This window comes from Stegostoma tigrinum, chromosome 1 (genome assembly GCF_030684315.1).
Source record: "Stegostoma tigrinum isolate sSteTig4 chromosome 1, sSteTig4.hap1, whole genome shotgun sequence".
In the NCBI taxonomy this organism is placed as follows: domain Eukaryota; kingdom Metazoa; phylum Chordata; class Chondrichthyes; order Orectolobiformes; family Stegostomatidae; genus Stegostoma; species Stegostoma tigrinum.
In genome coordinates this window covers 58,639,886-58,662,853 of record NC_081354.1, presented here as the reverse complement: position 1 = coordinate 58,662,853, position 22,968 = coordinate 58,639,886, and the positions used below count along the sequence as shown (strand labels likewise).

At 41.5% G+C, this 22,968-nt stretch overlaps 1 protein-coding gene across 2 annotated transcripts in view; it reads left to right on the top strand.

Moving 5' to 3' along the window:
• LOC125453033 (testican-3-like) overlaps positions 1–22,968 on the top strand; it is a 477,228-nt gene that overhangs the window by 301,569 nt on the left and 152,691 nt on the right. The window lies entirely within an intron of this gene.

The window sequence follows — 22,968 nt, the reverse complement described above, 5'->3', positions numbered from 1 at the left end:
ATGAATTAGAAATTAAGAAATTGGAAACTGTTTATTATTTGTATTCCTTTTTGGTGGTGCAGCTAGTTGTGATCTATAAATTTAAAGAAATGAAGTCTCCTTGTCTGCTTCAGTTTCATTTAAAAGGATCAGTTACCAATTATGACTATATGAACAAAAGCCCCTGAATTCTCAAGTCTGGACCAGTCAAAACTACTCCTGTTATTTTTAAACTAATCATTCGAGTGCATCCAAACAATACTAGTGGTACCAGATTTCCATTGAATGGTTGAAAGAATTGACAATGGTACGACAACAATAACCTCTGTGATTCCAGCCCAATTAGTTTTAACCAAGAAGCTTAATATATTTGGACAAATAAGAGCATTGTTTCCATATAACTGTTCAGCAGTATTACACAAAATGATGCCAGGTTAATGCAGCCTGTTTCTTTCATGGCTTCGAAGATAATGAGAAATGTAGTTTCATGTGTTACCGTCTGATTATTCAAAAAAAAATTCTCTTATTTGGAGGGAAAGGGTTCTATCGTCGTAGCATTTGGATAACTTTTGTTGCACATACTTAAACAGCATTCCATCAAGTTGATGCCATGCTTGACCTGTTTACATAACATCCAAGACTTAGACATTTGTGAAGATTGTCGGTGCCTTATTCTTTCGCTGCTGTTTACTGCCAGACCAAAAAAAAAACACCTCTTTTAAAAATCTGTTGTTCCCGGGATGTGGACATTACTAACTGGGCCAGGATTTAATGCAAATGTTGTGGTAGGCAGCTGCTTTAGAGCCACAGAGTCATAGAATTGTACAGCATTCAAACAGACCTTTTGGTCCAACTTGTCCATGCCAACCGGATATCCAAAACTAATCTAGTCCCATCTGCCAGCATTTGGCCCATTATCCTTTGAAAGCTTCCTTTTCATGCACCCAACCAGATGCCTTTTAAATATTGTAATTGTACTAGCCTCCACCACATCTAATGGTAGCTCATTCCATATGCACACCTCCCCCTGTGTGAAAAAGTTGTGTCTTGGGTCTCTTTTAAATCTTTTCCCTCTCACCTTGAACCTGTGCCCTCTACTTTTAGACTGTGCTACCCTGGGGAAAAAGACCTTGGCTATTTGCCCTATCTACGCCCCTCATGATTTTTATAAATTGAATAACTGAAGATTGTGTGGTGTAAACAGAAGTTCAAGGATTTAGACTCAGTAACAGTGAAGGAATGGTGATATACTAACTAATTCAAATGTTGTATAAGTGGAAAAGTTGCAATATATACCAGTTAGTTTGACCTTTGGGTGAGATAGTTTGACCTCTAGACCTTTGACCTTTGTGGTGAGGAAGTTGCTGGAATCAACCTATAAAAGAGGAGATAAGTGAACACTTGGTAAAAAATAATCTCACCAATGTCAACACATTCATGAAAGGCAAATCATGCTTGACAAACTTGCTGGAGTTCTTTGAGGGTGTAACTAGCAAGGCGGATAGTGGGGATCCAGTGAATATGGTACATGTAGACTTTCAGAAGGCACTTGATGAGGTGCTGCAAAGATGACTGATCCAGAAGGTTAGACCCCAGGAGGTTAAGTTTAGAGTATTGGCTTGGAAAAATTGATCGACAGACTGACAGAAAGCAGAATGAGCCAGAGAGCATTCGAGGAGCAGGAAATTCAACATGTTGGGCCAAAACCCTCCTCCAAGACTAGGGAGGGGAGCCCCTCAGAAGTAGATAGACGGACAAGGAGGTGGGTCTTGGCAGAAGGCTAGGTGGGATGGTGACAGGTGAATGCCAGAGGGTTATTATGATTGGGCATTGGGAAGTTGGAGTGGATAGGTGAGTAGAAAATTGGACAGGTTAGGTCGGATCAGGGAATCAAGGAAGATGGGAAGGGCTGGACATGGTATAAGGCTGGGGATGGAGGGATTTTAAAACTGGTGAAGTCAATATTAAGGCCATTGGGTTGTAATCTCCCAAGGCAAAATATCAGGTGTTGTTCCTCCAGTTGGAGGAAGGCACTGGAGGAGGGCAAGGATGGACATGTCGCTAAGGGGAGTGGGAGGGGGAATTAAAGTGGATGGCAACTGGAAGGTCGGGTTGGTTGATGCAAGCAGAGTGCAGATGATCTGTGAACCAGTCCCCGAGTCTCTGTTTGGTCTCCCTGACCCAGAGGAGACCACGTTGGGAGCAATGGATGCAAGAGATCAGGTTGGATAAAGTGCAGGTGCATCGCTGCCAGATCTGGAAGGATTGTTTGGGACCTTGGACGGGGATGAGAGGGGTGGGTGTAGGGGCAGGTGTAATACCTCTTGTGGTTGCAGGAAAGGTGCCAAGGGTGTGGTGGAGAAGTTGGAGGAGTGTGTAGAGCTGACGATGGAGTCGTGGAGTGAATGGTCCTTGTGGAAAATGAACAGGAGTGGGGATGGAAGTACCTTTTTAATGGTGTAGCCTGATTATAGGTGGTGGAAATTACAGAGAATGATGTGTTGGACTCAGAGTTGGTGGAGTGTTACATGAGGACTAAGGGGACTCTATTCTTTTTGTTGTTGGGGGGAGGGGCTTTGAGAGCAGAAATATGGGAAATATTGGAGATGTGGTTGAGGGTATCCTTAGTTACAGAGGAGGAGAAACTACAGTCTCTAAAATAGGAGGATATTTTGGATTTCCTGGGGTGGAAACCCTTATCCTGGAAGCAGATGTGACAGAGGTGGAGGAATGGAGAGTATGGGATAGCGTTTTTGCAGGACCATAAGTGAGAGAATGTGTGGTCGAAGTAGGTGTGGGAGTCAGTCGGTTTGAAGTGAATATCAGTAATGAGTTGGTTTGGTGATGGAGACGGAGAAGTACAGGAAGGAGAGGGAGGTATCAGTAATGATCCAGGTAAACTTGAGGGCTGCGTGGAAGGTGTTGGCTAAGTTGACAAACTGCACAAGCTCCTTTCAGTAGGGTGAGGCACCACCAATGCAGTCATCAATATTGTGGAGAAAGAGGTGAGGGATGGTGCCACTGTAGTTGTTGAACAGGGACTGTCCCACAAACTCTGCAAAGAAGCAGGCATAGCTCAGGCCCATGCGGCTACCTGTGGTCACCACTTTGGTTTGCAGGAAATGGGAGGAATCAAAAAAAGCATTTTGAGGTGAGGACCAGTTCTGCCAAGTGAATGAGAGCGCCAGTGGAGGAGGACATGTTGGGCTGAAGAGAGAAAGAAGGGGGTGCTTTTAGGCCCTCCGTGTAGGCGTTACAGGTATAAAGGGACTGTACATCCATAGTGAAGATGTGGTGTTGGGAGCCAGTGAATTAAAAGCTTTGGAAAAAGTGGAAGACATAAGTTGTATTGTGAATGTAGGTGGGGAGTTACTGCACAAAAGGGGAAGAAAACTGAGTCGAGATAGGAGAAGATGAGTTCAGTAGGGCAGGAGCAGACAGAGACAATGGATCGACTGGTTTGGGCGAGTTTATGGATTTTGAATAGGAGATCGAAATGTGTGGCGCAGTGTTAGGGAACTGTCAGGGTGGAGGCTGTGGAGGGGAGATCTCCCACGGTGGTGAGGTTGTTGATGGTCTGGGAGATAGTTTGGTGATCAGAGATGGGGTCCTGATTGAGGGGATGGTAGGAGGAGGTGTCAGAGAGTTGATGTCTGGCCTCAGCGATGTATAGGTCTCTTCGCCAAACTACCACCGCATCCACCCTTGTTGGCAGGTTTACTAATGAGATTGGAGTTAGAGTGAAGGGGGTGGAGGGCTGCGCATTCCAATGGGGTGAGGTTGGACTAAGTGAGAGGGATGGAAAGATCCATGCGATTGATGTCAAGGTGGCAGTTTGAGATGAAGGATTCGAGGGAGAATAGGAGGCTGGGAAGAGGTGCCCAGAAGGATGGAGTTTGCTGGAGGCCGGAGAAGAGGTAATTCAAGGGTAAGTTGGATTTTTGTTCAAAGAAATAAGCGCAAAGATAGAAGCGGTGGATCAAGAGCTCTGCATCATGACATGCATGGAATTCAGTTTCATCTCCTCCACTTCCTCACTTCTTCCCTCAAACCCCCTCCACCCAACAGCAACAAGGATAGAGTCCCCTTAGTACTCACGTATCACCCCACCAACTTTCAAATCCAACGCAGCACGTTCCAACATTTCTGCCCACCTACAATCAGACCCCACCACTAAGAAGATATTTCCATCCCCACCCCTGTCTGCTTTCCGCTAGGACCATTAACTCCGCGACTCCCTCATTAGCTCTGCACACTCCTCCAACTTCTCCAGCATACCCTTGACACCTTTGCTGCAACCACAAGAGGTATTACACCTACCCCTACACCTTCCGCTGTCAACCCCGTCCAAGGTCCCAAACAATCCTTCCAGATCTGGCAGCGATTCACCTGCACTTCATCCAACCTGATCTGTTGTATCCATTGCTCCCAATGCAGTCTTCTCTGTGTCAGGGAGACCAAACAGAGACTCGGGGACTGGTTCACAGATCATCTGCACTCTGCTTGCATCAACTGACCCGACCTTCCAGTTGCCATCCACTTTAATTCCCCCTCCCACTCCCCTTAGCAACATGTCCATCCTTGGCCTCCTCCACTGTCAGAATGAGGCCAAACGTAAACAGCAGGAACAACACCTGATATTTTGCCTTGGGAGCTTACAGCCGAATGGCCTTAATATTGACATCACCAGTTTTAAAATCCCTCCATCCCCAGCCTCATTCTATGTCCAGCCCTCTGCATCCTCCTTGCCTCCCTGACCTAACCAGTCCATCTTCCTACTCATCTATCACTGACCAGTCGCAATAACCCCCCACCTGCATCTAGCTATCACCATCCCACCTATTCTTCCCCCAGCCTTATACACCCCACCCTCTATTCACTTTTGTGGAGCTCCCCTCCGTCTCCTCAGTCGTGACAAAAGGGTTTTGGCCCAAAACATTGACTTTTTTTGTTCCACGGATTTTCCAGCTTCATATCTATTGACTCTGGTTTCCAGCATCTGCAGTCCTTCCTGTTTCCAAGTGACAGAAAGTAGAGAATTGGATTAAATGGGTACATCTTCTGGATGGTGAACTGTAACTAGTGGGGTGTCACAGAATTCAGTTCACCACCTTCAACTCTTTGCAATCCATATAGATGATCTGAAAGCAGGGACAGAGTGTAACATAGCAAAATTAGTGGATGATACTAAAATAGGTGGGAAAGCAGCCTGTCACGAGAAGGTAAAGAGTTCACAGGTGGATATCGATAGCGTAGGAGAATGGGACTAAATCTGGCAGATGGAGCTTTATCTGGATAAGTATAAGGTTGTCTATTTTAGCTGGAAAAATAAAAAGGCAAATTATTATTTCAATAGGAAACAGAATCAAGATGTATCCGTGCAAAGGGATCTCGGCATCTTTGTTTATGAAACACAGAAAGTTGGATTGTAGGTACAGCACATAAAAAGAAAAGCAAATGGAATCCTGGCATTTATTGCAAAGGGACTGGATTACAGAAGTAAAGAAGTGTTGTTACAATTATATAAGGCATTGGTGGGACCATACCTGAAGTATTGTGTGCAGTTTTGGTCTCCTTACTTGAGGAAGGACGTGGTGACAATGAAGCAGCTCAGAAGATGTTTACCAGGTTGAATCCAGGGATGAAGGAACATATGAGGAGCAGTTGAATAGCTTGGGTTTGTTCTTGGTGGAGTTCAGAGTGGTGGGGTTGGACCTGATTTGAGGTATATAAAATGCCAAAGGGGCTTGATAAAGGGGGCGTTGAACGGACCTTCCCCCTTTGGGACAATCTCAAAAAGGCCAACATAGGTATAAAGTGAGAGGAGGTAGGTTCAAAACTGAAATGAGGAAAAAAAACTACTTCTCTGATGATTGTGAATCTGTGGAACTCAACCACACAGTACAGTTGAGGTAAATCAGTCAACAGATTAAAGAAAGAAATAGATATGTTTCTGATGAAAAGTAGGATAATAGAACTATGAGGAGCAAGCAGGACAGTGGAGTTGAGACAAGGTTAAGATCAGAATTAATTGGCAGAATGGGTTGAAGGGCAAAATTAAAAACCAGAAGAACCAAAACAAAGTTGCTAGAAACGTTCGGCAGGTCTGGCAGCATTTGTGAAGGAGAAAACAGTCAACATTTCGGGCCTTGTGACCCTTCCTCAGAAGGATGGAATTGCCTAGTCTGTCATAATTCCTATGTTTCTATCCCTGTCCTTTTAGGTTGTAAAGGATGCATGTTTGGAAGGGGCTTTTGAAGGAGCACTAGCAAGTTGCTGCAGAATATCTTGTATACTTCACTACGTGTCCGAAGTGAAGGACTAACTGTTTAAGGTGGTGGGTAGGGTACCCTAATCAGGTTAAATGCTTATTCCTAGATGATACCAAGGTACTTGAGTGTTGCTGGAGCTGTCACATTATTTACTTCTGTTGGGAGTGCTTTTTCATATTTTAAAACTGAGCAATTTGAAAATGGAACAGTTTGGGCGTTCTGGATTTGAATGTTTTAAATGGATACACGAATGCTAGGAATTGTGTTCAGCAGTTATACAGAAGTCAAAAATTTGATATGGGCTCCTAGCCACCAGACTGCAAAGCAGTCTGGCAAAGCAATGGGTTTTGTTGCTTTGATTGCTGAACAGACTGATTTGGAAGAGGTCCTGTGCTGACAATTGCCCAGCCACAGCCTCTGAAATAAAGTTGTTGTTCTCAGCGCACACTATGTGTGGCAGTTAGGGAACAAACCTCCAAGAAGTTGGTACTAAAAAGAATGATCTCTCTTTCAAAAAAAAAGGAAATCTTACAATAGGACAAGCTGCACAGATCATCTTTAATAAAGTTCCTTTTTGGAAGCTGAGAAAGTTCCAGTTATCAGTATCTTTTGCTTCCTGTAAAACTCTGGAAGCTTAATTGTTACACCTATTCAAAGACAAAGTCTAATATGACTCTTATCTGAACTGAAGTAAGATCTAATTAATGATTCCCATTGATTCTGTGGCTGTCAGCATTGTTATCTCGATGACAGAAAATTGATTGGACTGGGAATACGTCCCATTTTGGACTACCAAGGGACTACTTGCCCTTGGTCTACCAAGGTGTCTTTATCATTTGTGTTATTTTTTTTAAAAAGCCCATATTGTCTCTGCAGAATTGTATTGTCTTGCCTATCTGTGTTTGGGATGAGGGGGATATTGTTTAATTCTGAATAATGGCAAGCCAATGTTCAAAGATACTTGGAGATGGGCATCAAAATAAATACATTGTCAGCAATTCCCATATCTTATCAAAGGTTAAAAAAAATTAGGTGGGTTGGGAGAGAGGGAAGACTAACAAGGGAGATGGAACAAAGAAGAGTAAGAGAGGTTGCAAGAGGGTGAGATTGAGAGGAGACTGCGAGGACAGAGAATGTTGACAATTTTGAAATAAAGTAACACTCCACTGGGAAACCTTGGAATCATTGTAAAAAATATTGACTTGACCATGAATGTGGTACCTCTATCTAAAAGCTGTATCTTCTCAGGAATTTTGCATCTGGTTCACATCACTCCTATTAATTTGAATTCAATTTTTTTTTGAACAGCAAGATTACTCAACTAAACCTCCACCAAGGTCAGAGAGTGAGAAGTACTGTTCATTGTCATATACAAATTAAAATAATTTATGACACTGTTGGTTGATCCTATCTTACAGCAAGTATCTCATTAATGTTATTCCAAAGGCAAATGTGTCTGCAAAAGTAGAGCTGACACCAAAGAAGAGATGTTGTTACCCCAGGCATGAATTATTTTAATTATGCCTTCGAACTACATTGCAAGTTTGTAACTTCTTAGCATATAGCAAACATGTGTCATTGTTGATATATTTCACAGTGACTGGATGCAGCAAATAGTCTGAAGTCAACAAAGAACATTAGTATTGGTGTAACATGCAAAACTTTTAATCCTGTTGTTATGCTGCTGGTCAGCTATTGTAGCAGAGTTATCTGGCTTGCCAGATAGGGAATAGGAGCTTTTCCTTGCAGGAACTATCTCTGGTGCAGAAAATGTGAATCCTTCCAAGTGAGTTCTTGTGCAACCTGACTAGTATGCTACCGTAGCTTTTCATCTATTTGCAAATAACTCAAGGTGGGAGTCTTCCACTTGTAAACCCATTGATGTGAATAACATTGATGCGCTATGCTGCTGGTCAGCTATTGTAGCAGAGTTATCTGGCTTGCCAGGAACAAAAATGAGTCAGCATTCTGTCTCTGGTTTTGAATATTGAAAATGCCTGTTTCAAATGGACAGTTCCTTTATTAGTATATGTATTTAAGACTTTACCTGTCCTGTATTCTAGCCTCCTGTTGCTCAGATGAAATGAACATTAATAATCGCTGGAGTCAAATGTGCCAATAGCTGATTTAAAGGGCCCACCTGGATAATGTGAATATTTAAATCATTTCCTGGTGTTTAAACTGTTGTAAACCGTTGTGCCAACTGTTCACTTATTGTTCCCCCTCGGCAGTGTTATTCAAATCAATGGCTTTACAAGTGGAAGATTCCCAACTTGAATTATTTGCAAATAGATGAAGAGCTATGGTGGCATACTACTCAGGTTGCACAAGAATTCACTTGGGAAGATTCACATTTTCTGTGCCCAGAAATGGTACCTGCAAGGAAAAGGTCCTATTCCCAAGTTCAGACAGCAGAATGATACCACCAAGGTGTGCAGGTGAATGACCAAGTAATGTTGGATGTCCCCTCCAGACCCTGAACAAGGTAGGCGGAAAGTTGAAGGGAGGGCTCCAATCTTGCACTGTCCATCAAAATCAGTAATATCACAAAGCACTTGTGACATTTAACAATATTGAAGGGCACCTACTTCAAAAATTTTGTCAATCTTTCATACCTTTGAAAGCCACAGGAGTGGGATCAAGACAGTAAATTCCCTTAAGTTCTTCGTGGGTACTAAAATGCCACATTTCCCCTGAGTGGAAGGCCTCAGCATCTACCATAAAACTTGACCAATTGATTATTCTAGTCACAGTTTCCTTCAAAAAGTTATACTGTAAAGTCTTAACTGTCTGCTTGCAATTAACAAGAAATAGCTCTGTGGTTGCTCCAGTGGCAAACAACGTGGAGTTAAGAATATCTCAGGAATTTCACAACATGCTGGGAACAGCTCTAATGTTGCCATCTTGCTGTCACACCTATAGCCACGATATTTAAGACTTTTTTTAAAGCTCCCAGTTGCAAAATTTGGCACTTTCCCTATGATCAATTTCACAGGGAAAACTATTTAAAATGTAGGATAACAAGGTGTAGAGCTGGATGAGCAAAGCAGGCCGTGCAGCATCAGAGGAGCAGGAAAGCTGACGTTTCAGATCGAGACCCTTGTCTTAGCCCTCATACATGCTATTTTCATTTGCTGATTCCTTGTGTTGTCTATACATAATACAATGTGGATGTTGATTCTATTTACTTGAAGAGTGCTTATGAATTTTTTTTACAATTAAAAACATTACACTGTGCAGAGTAATCTCTAGAATTGTCCTTGGCCTAGGTTGCTACATTTTAGTGTGAGTGGGACCTCTGGTCAAATGATAACATTCTGATCCTTGACCCATCTGCATATTGAGCACTTAGAGCAATACATTAGCATGACCCAGTTCTGAGGAAGGGTCACCGGACCTGACATGTTAACTCTGTTTTCTACTTCACAGATGCTGCCAGACCTGCTGAGCTTTTCCAGCAACTTTGTTTTTGTTCTTGATTTACAGCATCTGCAGTCCTTTTGGTTTACATTAGCATCACTTTCTTTTTCCCAAATATGAATCTTGTATGCCAAAGTGAAGGCATATGAAAGTTGGGACTAGCAAAATTAGTTGTATAGATATCAGAAGGTCAGTCCAAGATTCCATATATCATTTTGCTGGTTGTTAACTCTTCTAGATTTTGTTATGGTGTGACCTTCCACAGATTTCAGTTTTGCCCTTGGTTGTTCTTGTTTTGCAAATGTTTAATCAGATTGTTCCATCACGTTGGTATCATCTAGCTGTGTTGTTTTGTATCCACAGAGCACAAATGGTATTTTACACATTTCCTTTAGTTGGCTTCTGCTCCTCCTCCTCAATGTGGGTCTGTTGGGTGTTGTGAGTTTGCAAGACCTAGGCTCACTGCACTTTGGATATTGCTGCAAGTAACCAGGTTCCCATTATAGGGATTGTGACTCTGACTTTTTGTGCTGTGTTTTTACAATAGTTCTACAGCTGCATGTTAATCGTGCATCTTCTTTAATCTGTCTTGTTTGCTGAAATGCGTGTCCTGTATCCCAACAAATGTAGGTAGATAAAGCTTGTCAAGACTGTGCCAACTTGTGTTTTGAGTATGTTCTCTGGAGGTGGTAATTCTGAGATATAACATCGTGTCATGGAAATCCTATTTATTTTTCATTTCAGGTAAGTGAATTTTTTTAATCGGAGGATGTGAGCATTACGGGCTGGCCAGCATTTATTGCCTGACCAAAGTTTCCCTTGAGAATGTGGTGGTGAGCTACCTGCTTTCTTGAACTACTGCAGTCCCTGTACTGTTGACCCACAGTGCCTTTCAGGGAGGAATTCCAAGATTTTGACCCCGTGACAGTTATGGAGCAATGATGTATTTCCAGGTCAAGGTGGTGATTAGTTAGGAGAGTAACTTGTAGGTGGTTGTGTTCTCATATATCTGGTGTCCTTGTTCTTCCTGATGGAAATGGTTGTGTGTTTGGAAGGTGCTGTTTAACGATCTTTGACTTTCTGCAGGGCATCTTATAAGTAGCAATGTGTACGACTGAACACCAGTGGTGGAGTGGGTGCTTGTGGATGTGATGCCAGTCATAGATGCTGCTTCATTCCCGATTATGTCAAGCTTCTAGAGTGTTGTTGGACCTGCACCCATCCTGGAAAGTAGGGAACATTCCAAGTCACTCCTGACTTGTGCCTTGTAGAGGATGAACAGGCTTTGGGAAGTTAGGAAGTGAGTTACTTGCTGCAGTTTTTGTAGTCTCTGACCTTCCCTTGAAGCCACCGTGTTTATATGGTGAGTCCAGTTAAGTTTCTGAACAATGGTAACTCTGACGATGTTGATAGAGAGGGATTCAGTAATGGTAACACCATTGAATGTCAGTGGGTGGTGATTATATTGCCTCTTCTTAGAGATGATCATTGCCTGAAATTTATGTTGTGTGAACGATACTTGTCATTTGTCAGCAAAATACCTGAACAATGTACAGATCGTGTTGCATTTGAACATGGACTACTTCAGTATCTGAAGTGTCACAGGTGGTCATCAGCGACCATCTCCCTCTTCTGACCTTATGTTGGAAGAAAGGCCATTGATGAATCAGCTGAAGATGGTTTAGCCTGGGACACTACCCTGAGGAGCTCCTACAGAGATGTCTTGAAGCTGAGATGACTGACCTCCAATAACCACACATCTTCCTATGTGCCAGGTATGACGCCAAACAGTCGAGAATTTTGCCTTGATACCTATTGAATTCAGTTTTGCTCTGGCTCTTTGATGCCACACTTGGTTGAATACAACCTTGATGTCAAAGGCTGTTATTCTCACCTCACTTCTGGAGTTCAGCTCTTTTGTCCACGTTTGAACCCAGAGTATTATGAGATCAGGAGCTGAGTGGCCCTGGTGGAACCCAAACATTGCTCAACCCAAATAAATTTGCACAGTAAAACTGTGATCTGGCGATGTACATGCCCCTAAAAAGGCTGCACATATACTAAGGACAATTCCCAGAAATAATTTCTTCAGGTGCATTGAACAAACTTAATGTGGCAACCACTTGAAGTGTTCTGTACCTTTCTGATTATTGGAAATTTGGTGAAATTACCAGTGTCAAAGAAAAATTCAACCTCATTACAGTAGGTGATGGTTACAAGTCAGTAGCAGTTTTGGACCAAGGGATTCATGGAATCTTATGAGGTCACAGAGGATCCGTATGTTGCTTTGGCTGGTTGCTTTTGCATGCCTAGCACATCCTCATTAACCTTTTGGTGTCAGCATTGATCACCGGCCAAAAGACCATTTCATGTCCCAGTTGTTCCATATGCTCTATACCCATATGTCCTTGAGATATTGTGACAATATCTCCTGGCACAAAGCTTTGGCTGCAAGTACTTACTCTCCTTTGAGAATTAGACATTTTAAGATACTGAACTGATCCCTGTAAAGCCAAAAATATTTGAGAATACTTGGCACTTCTTCTGTCTTGGCACTTCTTCTGTCAAGTCAGACCACCCATCAATGATAACTTACCACAATTTATTCAGTTGTGGGCCAGTAACTGTTTCTAATAGAACTCTCTTGAATTTGTGTTGACCAAAATGCAGCAAGTCAATTTGGAGCACATCTTGCACATTAACATCTGTGCTGTCTACTTGTAGACCCAGTGGAATTCAGCATCCTTGACTGAAAGTATCAACCTGCTCAGCGTGTTGGTGCTAACTGTTTTTGAAACAGGTTTAGAGCAGACTTTAAAGTCATATGTGGAACTGCATGTGGTGCACTTATCAGTAGTTTGCACTGGATCAGCCTCAGAGCCTTGTGATCAGTTTCCATGGTGAACTGTTTACTGAATAAATAGATGTGGAACCTGGTAGACCAAACACCGGGGCAGGTGTTTACAACTATATTGGAGTAATTGGATTGCACTTGGACTCGACTTTTGGATTAGAATACAATTGGTTTGCTACCTTGTGTGATCCAGGCTCCTATCCTTTCCTGAGAAGTGCCACTTCAACTTCCAATTGCTTTTTCCTTTGGATCATTGGAATCGGTATGTTACTTGCTGCTGACAACGCTTGTTTGAGAGACTCAAGCATGTGTTGATAGTCCTCCGTGGCATTTCATTTTATCCAGCACATGCTTGAGTTTTTTTCTTGTATCTGAATGCTCCAGTATCTAGGAACATTGATTAATGGAGTTGCAGCTCCTTTGTAATATAATACAGAATTACCTTTCAAACTTACTATCATATTGAACCAGATTGATATGATTTTTTTGTATTAGCCAATGCTAGTCTTGGTTCTAAGTGTGTGTTTACCAGCTTTGATTTAGTCCAAGGTTTCTAGCAGTCAGACTTGATCCATACGATGTCTTAGATTCACGGTGTAGAAGGCTTGTTCATCCTCTGTTGATAGTTGTTCAACTCTGGTTCTTGTATAGATTTTTTCTTGCTTGAATATAATGCATGGGCTTACAATTATTCAGGTCAGCTCCGTGACACGGTGACTCAGTGGTTGGCGCTGTTGACCTGCTGATGGTTGTGCTTTCGATGTATTTTAGTAGCAAAAAATTGCAACAAAGAGTTAAAGGGTTCTTTGGTATTTATTTGAGCAATTTCATCATGGCATCATTTATGGGAGAGGTGGTAGTGGTGTGGTTTGAGAGGGTGGAGGAATGTCTGGTCCCCAGAAATAATGAAATCAACTAGCAGGATGTCAGAATGAATTCTCAAATAAAGATCAAGGAATTTGTTATTGTTCTCTTCTCCCCCCACCCCCCCCCACCCCCGCCTCCCCAGAGTAATGAGAACTTATAGTGCTAATAAAACCTAATTCCTACATTCAATAATATTTAACTTTTTCACTGTTATTTTGCATTAAGGGTAGTGTACAAAACATTGATGTTTACATCCAATTCTGTTCTGTTTCTATTTGCAAGAGTCTGCAAATGTTCATCTTGCAAATGCACAGCATACTATGAAAAGTAACTTCTGTATTTCTACCTTTAACCATGAACATGTACCAGAAGCTACTCAATTTTACGTAGTACTGGCTATCATCCATTTTTACCTGCTAATTCCTGGGCATTATTTTGAACTGGGTCAGTTTTATGGATGGTGCAGACTACAGGTATAATTCTTGAAATGTGTTATTGGAAACCTGATTTGTGCTTGACGTAAGTCATGTTTATGATTTTTTGATCTTTCACTTGATTTCAGTTACTTTCTGATGATGATGATAGTAGTTCAAACTGATGGTTGTGCTTTCCATGTATTTTAATAGTAAGTAATCAGTTGAACAAGAAATCCACTGACTCCCTTAGTTACCTGGACTATACATCCTCACATCCTGCTGCCTGTAAAGATTTCCTTCCATTCTCCCAGTTTTTCTGTCTCTGTTGCATTTGTTCTGATGATGCCACCTTCCACAGGCGGCTCAGAAACATCTACCTTTTTCTTCAGCTGAGAATTCCCTCCCACCAAGATTGACAGGCCCTCAGCCATATCCAGCTCAGTTCACAAACTTATGCCTTCATCCCTTCTCTTCCCTGACACAAAACTGATAGGGTCACTCGGTCCTTTATATCACCACCCAGCGTCCATTTCCTCCAGCATGGCCTGGTCCATTCTTCCTCCACCTTACACCCCCATGGCACCTTCCTATGCAATCGCAGAAGGTGAAGCACTAGCCCATTTGCTTCCTCTCTCCTCTTGATCCAAGGATCTAAACGTACCTTTCAGGTGAAGCAGCGAATTAGCTACACATCACTGAGTCTAGTCTGCTGTATTTGCTGCTCACAATGTGGAATCCTCTGCATTAGGGAGACAAAACACAGAGTAAGAGTTCACTTTGTGGCACGCTCACGCTCTGTGTGAAAATTTGGCCCCGAGCTTCCAGTTACCTGTCACTTCAACATATCACCGTGTTCCCTGGTCAACGTTTCTGATTTGGACCTACCGCAGTGCTCCTGCGAGGCCTCAGCACAAGCTGGAAGAACAACATCTCATTTTCTGCTTGGGTGCCCTACAGCCTGCAGAACTCAGTATCAAATTAAATGACTTTGGGGCCTTAACACCACCTTTTATTTCCTTTCCCCACCCCCATAACCCTGGCCCATCATGAAATGGGTTGTTTTCATCGCAGCCAACTGATGGCCCATATTATTAGCTTATCCTTCTTCCTGGTTTATCATTATCCATCCCTTTGCCTAATTGCTGTTTCTCTCTCTCACTCTTTCTCTTTCTCTCTTTATGCCCTGTATGCCCTCCTATCATGTACACCTCACCTTATATCCCCCCTCATCACCATTCCTTCCCCATCTTCAGCATATATAATACCTTTTCTAGTTATTATCAGTTCTTTAGAAGCACGATCACTGGACCTGAAGTGTTAACTTTGTTTTCTCTTCTCCGATTCTGCCAGACCTGCTAAATTTCTCCAGCTTTTTCTGTTTTGGTTGTGTTTAATATTTCATTTTATGTTGATTTCATAAAATTATTTTGCTATAATAGACTTAACTATTTCATTAAAATCTGTAGATTTGCAATTATGACAGAATTGATTAGTAAATTCTAAACAACATGCAGATTATAATCTATAAATCAAATGCAACATCCAAAGAATCAAAAATTAAATTTTGCAATATCAGAACAGATTCTCATTTTTAATTATCAATTTGCATGAAGTCAAGTTTAGTTCCTAAATGTTCTGCAATTTGAACTTTTTGCATGTTATAAACATAATGATCAATCAGTACTATTTTATATCAGGCCACAGAGACTCTTACATGCTATGCTCCATAGCAGTTGAACATCTGGACAATAAACCATTAACCTCTTAAAAGAATAAACTGACTTCATAGTTCGCATGATAATAGTATAACTGTCTCAGAAATCATTCCGTTGGAAGGCATTAGTAATTATGTGGATGTTTAAAGGATCCCCATATCTAAGAGAAACAAAACTAGGAAACAGATAGATCACCCTTAATCTCTTAAAACAGAGAGTAATTGCTTTATAATGTTATTGTTTCAATGCTTATGGAAAATATTTAGAGAATCTAATCTACTAAATCTTACCAACTTGTGTTATCTGATTAGCAGAATGCATTTTTAGTCAAAATATTCACAATGTCAAATAAACGTAATCATGCATTTTGTACTTCTGACTCTGAAAACGTGAACAACTAATAATTCAGACAAAGCTGAATTAACAAAATCAATAGCAACGATTGTTTGGACAGATATTTCACTTCAGGCCACTTCTGAAATTTGAACAGATCCCCTGATGAGACAGTACTGCAGCAATTCACAACTACATTTTGTCTGGGTTCCCTGTGTTTTCCATTGGAAAATCAGCATATTTGAGGAGTTCTGGATGCAGCCTGGTAATACCAACTCCAGGTGCTCCATGTAACATTTATATTCCGTGCCATTAGGTGTAGGTTTGCCTCCAACAGGGTCATTTACCTGATGTGGAAATGCTTTTCGTGATAATGCTGCAGAACATAGGAAGTTGAGATTCGGTATTGTGGTACTTATGTTTATTGCAACTAACTCGTTATGTATAAACCTTACATTCATAAGGCACATAAGTGTCTGAGCTAGCACTAAATATAGTCATAAAAGCAATACAATCGTTCAGTAGAATATTATGTTTTAAATGATCGGAGATAAGAAGGAGTATGAGATCTTCATACACTCAGATAATATGTTATGATACAGTGATGACTGCATGAGCATGATTCTTTAAGACGTACTGACGTACTGACTGTGAAACAAAATGTGAAGGGAACTTGGAGTGTTGTCCATAGATCTGTGAAGGTGGCAGTGCAACTTAATAGGATACTTGAGGCACATGTGATGCTCGCCTTTATCAGTCGTAGCATTATTTATAAGAGCAGGGAGATAGTGTTAGAGCTATAGAGAACTTTGATTAACAGCTGGAGTACTGTATGCAGTTCTGGTCACCACACTGTGGGAAGGATGCAGTTACGCCTGGAGAGGATACCAGTGAGATTCGCCAGAATGTTTCTCAGGATGGAGCATTTCAGCTATGAAGAGAGATTGGGTAAATTTAGGTGGTTTCCTTTGGAACAGAGAAGTTTGGGAGGCCACCTGACAGAAGTGCATAGGATTATGAGGAACATTGATAGGAAGCAGCTGTTCCCCTTAGTTGAAGAGCCAGTAATAAAGAGAAAGGCAAGTGGTTTAGAGGGGATTTAAGGAGAAACATTTTCACCCGGAGGCAGGGTATAGGATCAGAAGGAGAAGTTGCAGGGAGTGGATGCAGCTTCAGTGGTTGAGATGACATTTCAAATTGGAGTAAGACAGGTTCCAGGGTAAAGAGGACAAGTTGAGAAGTTATAGAGAGAATACACAAATTGAACTTGAGGATCAAGGCTTGTGTGAAGGTGATAGGAAGAAGGTGGAACTTTATAGTTTTATTGCAAACCTTTCAAAGTACCTCCAAATCACATGGCACACCAAGATTAGAGATTTAAGTGGGAAATGTCCAGTGACTGTTGGGTGGAATTTGAGTTGTGGGCAATAGAATTAATTCATCAGTTCCATGGACACACATTCTGATATCACTGTCTGCCACTGCATGTTGTTCAATTGCTGAAATACTCATGCATCTCGTATATCCAATAATCGTGCAAACTCTGGAGGGGAAGAGTATGTGACAGGAGAGGACTCGTGACAGTCAATTGCTGGGGCTGCAATGGCAACAGCAGGCAGTACCAGAGGGGAGGTTGTTCAGGATGCAGCCATCTAGGGAAAGTATTGTGTAAGACAGGCACTGGTTGGCAGCAAGGATGTGGCTCTTTGTCTTGGAGGCTCTTTTAGCCAGCCCCTCAGTCAACTTATTCTGCATTTTTAGCTGTTTTCCGGTACCACCAATGAAAACCTTCCCCTGCTGTCTTGCACGCATGACGCTGGAATCTTAAATTTTGCCGAGTCATGTGGGTACCAGCAAAAAGAAAAGACTCAATTTTTTTCTTAATTTATGGTTCCATCATCAGAAATGCCATGAATAAATCACCACCTGGGACTCACCTTCAAAGCTGTTGATCTGGGTTTGCATTTGAGGCACTTTAAGGTACAGCAAAGGCTAAAGCCCCATAAAGCATTTCCATTGTAGTACTGAAGGCATGTGCTGCAGAACTAGATGTGACAATGATCAAACTGTTCCAATACAGTTTCAAGACTGACATTTAAATGCCAATCCCGGAAAAAATAACTACGTTCAGTGTACAAAATATAGGAAAAATCTGATCTAGAATTACTATTCCATCAGTCTATTCTCAATGAGCAGCAAACTGATCAAACGTGTCATTTTGTTTATAATCTGATCACTTGTTCTCAGTTTTGATTCAGCAAGAACCACTCAGCTCATTACAGCCTTAGTCCAAATATGGGCAAAAGAGCTGAATATTAGAAGTGAAGTGAGAATGGCTGCCTGTGATAGCAAGGTAGCGTTTGACTGAGTGTGGCATCAAGGAACACTGGTAAGGTGGAAGTCACTGGTTAATATCTTAATCGTGAGATGACAGTGAACATTGGAGGTCGATCAGTGCAGTCCCATAATTTTCTTGGGATGATACTTCTTCAGTCACTTTCTTTCGAAAGTGACAATGTTTGTTGATGATTGCAGAGTTCCATTTTGTTCATAGTTCCTCAGATATTTCGAAAAGCAACAATATTTGGCAGAGCAAGAAAGTTACAGAGCTTGTGGCCTAGTTGGTTAAGGCAGAACAGAACTTCATGGGGAAAATATTAAACCCAAGAGGTCTCAGTCAAAGGAATGGAGAGTTTAGGACGTACTTCAGGAAGAGACCACTGAGAACCCCAGGCCTCCCTTAAATTATACTACAGGATCTTTTACATCGTCTGGAACAAGCAGAAGTGTTTATCTCATATCTATTATTTGGTAACCCCAACAAAACATATTCCTGCAATACTGTCCTGAAACATAAACCTTGTGATGTGCTCCCATCCCTGGAGTCAGATCTGGACCAATACTCTACTGATTTCAAAGTGACTTTATCAAGCTCAACACCGTGTGGAGTTGGAAAAACACAGCAGGCCAGGCAGTATCAGAGGATCAGGAAAGTTGATGTTTTGGGTCAGGACCCTCTTCAGAAATGGGGAGGGGAAAGGGAGCTGATGAATAAATAGAGAGAGGAGGCGTGGGGCTGGGGAAGGTAGGTGGGATGATGATAAGTAAATGCACATAGGAAGTTTTGGGAGAGAAGATGGACAGGTTGTGTCCAGTCAAGGAGGTGGAAGGGAGGATGGGTGGGCTGGAGAAAGGTAAGGGAAGAAGATGGAAGAGGTGAGGGATGGTGCCACTGTAACATGGGACTTATCCATGTATGCTATGAAGAGGGAGGCATATTTTGGACACATGGGAGCCCTTGGCCACCCTCTCAGTTTGTAGGAAGTGCAGGAATCCCCACTACCCTCTATCTGTATCCAAACTAACACCACCCCACCTACCTTTCCCCAGCCCCACCCCTCCTCCCTCCTGCCTCCTTGACCCGACAAAACTTGTCTATCTTCTTTCCCAAATATCCACCCACTAACCAATCCCCACCACTGCCTGCCTGCATTCACCTATCATCATCCCACCTGTCTTCCCTAGCCCCACCCCTCGCTATTTATTTCTGAGCCCCCATCCCCCTCACGATTTCCGAAAAAGGGTCCCAACCCGAAACATCAGCTTTCCTGCTCATCTGATGCTGGCTGGCCAGCTGAGCTCCTCCAGCTCCACTCTTTTGTTTCTGACTCCAGCATCTGTAGTTCTTACTATTTGCTTTACCAAGCTGACACCTATTAAGTTATGTACCATTGCAATCCAACAGGTAACAGTGCTTCTGTCATTGGGATAATTATCCAGAAATCTTGGTTAATTATCTGGGCGTACAGGTCCAAATCCCAACGTGGCAGTGTGTGGAATTTAAATTTAATTATTAAACAGATCTGCATTTGAAATCTAGTCCCAGGAAGGAAGCCGTGGTCAATTGTCGATTGTTGTGAAGACCCATCTGGTTCATTCATATCCTGGGGGGCAGCAACCTACCCACACTTACTCAATCAGGTTTATGTATGACTCCAGATTCACAGTGATGTAACTGCCCTCTGAATAGGCCCAACAGAATGTTCAGATCAATACCAGTGATCAATAATCTTCCCAACAACACAAATTCCATCAGAGTGGCAAGAAAGTAGGGATTGAGTTTAGGCTTTAATTTTTTATATTCATTCCAGACAATATAGTTTTAAGAAATCTTTGAATTTGAGGAAAATTTGAATTTACCAGCTGTGATTAAATATTTTAGTTGTATCTTTTTGCGTGTGCCAAGCAAGCTGGCATCAGTGACTGTCAACATTCGTGAACTAGGCAATTCCAAAGTTGCAAGGTGGAAATTTTACATTCTGCCCTGTGTTAGGGCAAGGCTTATCACAAGGTTTTAGTAAGGGCCTCAAGACAGTTTAAAAAAAAAAATGACAATGAAGTCGATGAGTTGAGGCACAGAGAAATGTACACCCAAAGTTGAAAGTGCTGATTTTTAAGTATATATCTGGCAGGGCAACAGATTAAGAGTTTTAAGCATTTAAGGGACAGACAGATGAGATGCAAAAGGAACATTTCCTCTAGCTATACAGTCTAGAAACAGGGAACACAGTCTCAGAATAAAGCATTCCTGTTTCTGTTTAATTAGCTTGAATTATATTATAAATTATAGTATTCCAGAATTATCAAGAACTCTATGAAGATAAGCGACACATGTACACAATGAATGATTTATTGTACGTACTTTTTCAACTGCTGCACTTAATGCATTTGCAAAAAAACTTGTTTTAAACATTAGTGTGGGTTGCAGATGGTGAAATTTATTGTGCATAATGGTAGACCCTGCCTCAAGTCTTGAGTGGACTTGAAGATGAGATTGGGTGAAATTACATAGATGTCAGTGCTGGGTCGATAATGGCTGATGCATTCTCAAAGGTGTATCACCAGCAGAGGCTTCCTACTGGGCAATGAGAAGTAGTCGACCTAGGTGATTAAGTGTTGATGAGTGAACTGGTTGCAGATACTGTCGCAGTTTCTTCATGACAAAGGAGCTCACAAATGTGAGTCAAGCTCAGAGCTGCAACAGCAGCTGCCCGGCTTCCAATAGAGAAGTTTTTCTTCCATAGAGGTTGGCCACTTGTGATCAGTGTTTAGTTTCAACATAATACTGCTTCAGAGGGGACCTCAAAATGTATGTGTCATCACACTGGCAGTACTTATTTCTGCCAGTGAGGCTGCTGTCCTTCCAAGACCAGAAGCTCTTAAATTGAAGCCAACAAGTTTCAGGGACTAACCCATTGTCTCCTAAAGCCTGCTCTCAGTTGTCTGAAAGAAAATCTTGCAGGGAGACACCTAACACCCAGAGTGTGATCAGGACACACAAGTGGATCCGGATCATGTTCATATTCCAACATCATAAGATTCCACCCTATATTTGGAGTTTGATTTATAATGGAACATCATATTAACTTAGAAACTTATGATTCCATTAGTTTGAAAAATGGCATGAACACCGGGCAGGTAATAACTGAGCACCCTGAGTAGAATATGACCAATCATACAACCCATTCTTAGTGCTTGTGAAAAGAACTTTCTCTGGATCATAGTTCACTGCACAATATGGTTTCAGGTCTCTATCTAGCACGCCAATGATTTGATTGTTCAAATTGACATGACCTTGTGCTTTTTTCTGGGATTGGAACAGTGTTATATTTTTAGGCTTATTGTTATAATGTTGATTAACTGAACAACTAGTTTAGTAGCAATGCTTGCAGTAAAGCACACTGGTTGATTTAAAATCCTTAGAACCATTTTCTATAGAAAACTACGTTGAGTGCGGTAATAGCAGTAGATTGGCAACAAATATGATCCTCATTTTTACTCGAGGGATCTGAGTTCACGTAAGTTTCTTGAGTTTGAAGCCTATGATAAACCTATCACAGCTGCAATTTTTCACTCTGGCAGAAGTTGTCTTTTATAATTGGACAAGATGCAGTTGCAGTTCCAGATAAATTTTCATAGTATATATATATATATAGCATGGTATGCAGTCATCAGAATAAGGACAAAAACCGGTTTCATTGCAACCTGAGGATGATAGCAAGATGAAATAGGTGTAGGGCTAAGAGGTTAATTAAAGAAGGCAATAAATAAAAATCATCAGCCTGAGAAACGGCAAGCTGTGACCCACCAGTTATATTGCAATGGTTATTCCTGACAGTTTTCTCCAACAGACGCACTGATATTTCTATGGCCCGTCGTGCAGCCCATTGTGCTACTATGGTTTTCAGCTACCCTATGAGTGTGATGGCTTTATTATTGCTAGACTATTAATCCAGAGACCCCATAGATGCTTTCAGGACCCAGATTCAAATAGTATATGATGGAATATGAATTCAGTAAAAATCTGGAATTAAGAGTCTAATGATAACTTTGAACAAACCTTTGTTGATTATCACAAAAACTGATCTGGATCACTAATATCCTTTAGGGAAGGAAATCTGCCATCTTCACCTAATCTGGCCTACATCACACCCCTGACCAAGGCAGTGTGCCTAACTCTTAACTGCCTTCTGGGCAATTAGGTATGGACAGTAAATGCTGGCCTAGCCAGCAATTTCTGCATCCCGTGAATGAATAAAGAAAAGAACCAATGACTAAGGATATCTTGCCATCACCATCTCCCAACATCTCACTTGGACAACAAGATCCCATTTGCAGACGTTGTCCAGCCCATTGTGCAAATGTTATAACAATATTTCAAAAGCATTACTTTGTAAAAACGCTGTATATTTGCAGACCATGTCAGTACCTTGCACTATTTTGAGGATTAGTATGTTTCATCAGATTTTGGCAACTTAGTTCTATTAAAGCAGCTGCCGCTAAGTTAGAGAATTGGGTCTTCCATACTTGGAGAGTCTTTGCCTGACATTCAAAAGACAATTGTGTACATACCTGAAAAGCACATTTTGCAGGAGCTTGAAATTAATTACTGCTTCCTTTTAAGCGCATGTGCATGCTAATGGTTCAAATGGGTCTTCTGTGCAGTATAATTAGGCTAAAGTTACACTCTTGGATTTCATTAAAGTTAAACATAAGATGATGTTATAGAATTTTTAAAAATACTATGTAAAATAAAGTATGAAATGTATGCA